The following is a 1,937-nucleotide window of genomic DNA, read 5'->3' as shown; positions in this document are numbered from 1 at the left end:
AAAACAATTACTGTAACTCCGACCACGGGCCGTGCTCGCTGAGCACGGGGCCGTGGTGAACCTTCTGACCAGCATTCTTTTCTGTGTTTATTGCAGGACTTGGAACCAGACGCCAATCCTACATAGTGTATGAGCTCCAGTTCTAATAAGGTCATAAAAGAACCTCTAGAAGAACCCGAACGCTTTCTCAGAAAACGATTAAAAGCTAAAAACCAAGAGAAAGTTTCGGGTGATCCACCTCCAATGGCGGACCAACGTACCCTCATGGATTATCTACGACCCACCGTAGGTAACCTAGGCGCCGCTATCAATGCACCGAATGTTGAAGCTAATAACTTCGAACTTCGGCCGCATTTGATACAAATGCTCCAAAACTCCGCAACCTTCCATGGGCTTGCAGACGAGGATCCCCATCTACATATTACTAATTTCTTAGAAATATGTGATACCTTTCGGATCAATGGAGCATCAAATGACGCCATCCGCCTCCGAATGTTTCCTTTTTCACTAAAAGACCGAGCAAAAGCTTGGCTCAACGCCCTCCCAGCTGGATCAGTAAACACCTGGGATGAACTAGCCCAAAAATTTCTATATAAGTATTTCCCTCCCGTAAAAACGGTTAAATTAATGACTGAAATTAATACATATTCACAAGAGGACGGGGAATCCTTATATGAAACTTGAGAAAGGTTCAAGGAGCTATTACGCAAGTGTCCACATCATGGCCTTGCGATATGGCAACAAGTATCCACTTTCTATAATGGACTGTTGCCCCACACAAGGCAGACACTTGATTCTAGCTCTGGGGGACTTTTAGGTAATCGCCGCCCACATGAAATATATAACCAAATTGAGGAAATTGCTCAAACCAATTTTCAATGGCACACTCCCCGAGGCAATAAATCTATTGCCCCGGGCGCCCATAAGGTTGATGAAAGCACTTCTTTACAAGCCCAAATCGAGGCCCTTTCTTCAAAAATAAAAAAATTAGAAATGACAAAAACAGTCTCGGTTATGGCTTGTGAAGGGTGTGGTGGGCCACATGAAAATTGGAGTTGTATGAAAGAAACGGACGCTCAACAAGAATCGTTAAGCTACATTGATAATAGACCTAGGCCGTCGGGTCCTCCAACGGGCACTTACAACCAAGGATGGCGAAACCACCCAAACCTTGGTTGGAGAGAACCCAGCAATAGTAGTAACCAACAAACCCAACGAACAAACTTTCAACAACCAAGGAATGAGTCACAAAATTTCACTCAACAACAAAGTGGACGAGAAAGGCTTGAAGATACTGTATCTCGCCTCATCTCCGACACTGAAAAGAAAAACTCGGAAAGATTTCTACAATTAGAATCAAATTTTAGAAATCAACAAGCTAGTATTCAAAACATAGAAAAACAATTAAATCAAATAGCTCAAAATTTTGCCGAGAGACCACAAGGTGCATTACCCAGCAATATCGAAACAAACCCAAAAGCGCAAGTTCATCTCATCTGTGACAACTCGAGTTTCTGATTTTCACTTTCGCACTTGATGCGTGTTGACTTTGACTGTTTAGTTGTTTGTATTGTGAATTGGAAGTTGTACGTGTTGTGTTTTAATGAAACGATTGTCATTTGGCCTATATGTGATTACTTGCTGTGGTAGAAAATAATGTTAGGATTATTATTAAAACACTTAGTCTAGATCGGAACATGTCATACAGTTCGAAGGATTCGAAGGACCACGAAGGATGACCTTCGATTCGAAGACCTCGAAACATATCCTTCGAGCACGAAACATATCCTTCGAGCACGAAACATATCCTTCGATATGTTTCGGCCCAGTCTTTCCAATGGGCTTGGCCCATTACTGTGATACGTATATATGGGAGTGCATGTAAACTGATGGTTATTTTCTAAGAAAAACCCTAGTTCCTTTGTGTGTGTGCGACG

At 42.3% G+C, this 1,937-nt stretch overlaps 1 non-coding gene across 1 annotated transcript; it reads right to left on the bottom strand.

The window, feature by feature from the left end:
* Positions 1 to 621: 621 nt before the first annotated feature.
* On the bottom strand, positions 622 to 728 carry LOC118480661. Its single transcript, XR_004863641.1, has one exon. It is a non-coding gene; the product is annotated as a small nucleolar RNA R71 (small nucleolar RNA).
* Positions 729 to 1,937: the final 1,209 nt, after the last annotated feature.

The sequence above is a fragment of the Helianthus annuus genome, chromosome 7, assembly GCF_002127325.2.
Source record: "Helianthus annuus cultivar XRQ/B chromosome 7, HanXRQr2.0-SUNRISE, whole genome shotgun sequence".
Classification (NCBI taxonomy): Eukaryota; Viridiplantae; Streptophyta; class Magnoliopsida; order Asterales; family Asteraceae; genus Helianthus; species Helianthus annuus.
This window is presented reverse-complemented; position numbering and strand designations above follow the sequence as displayed.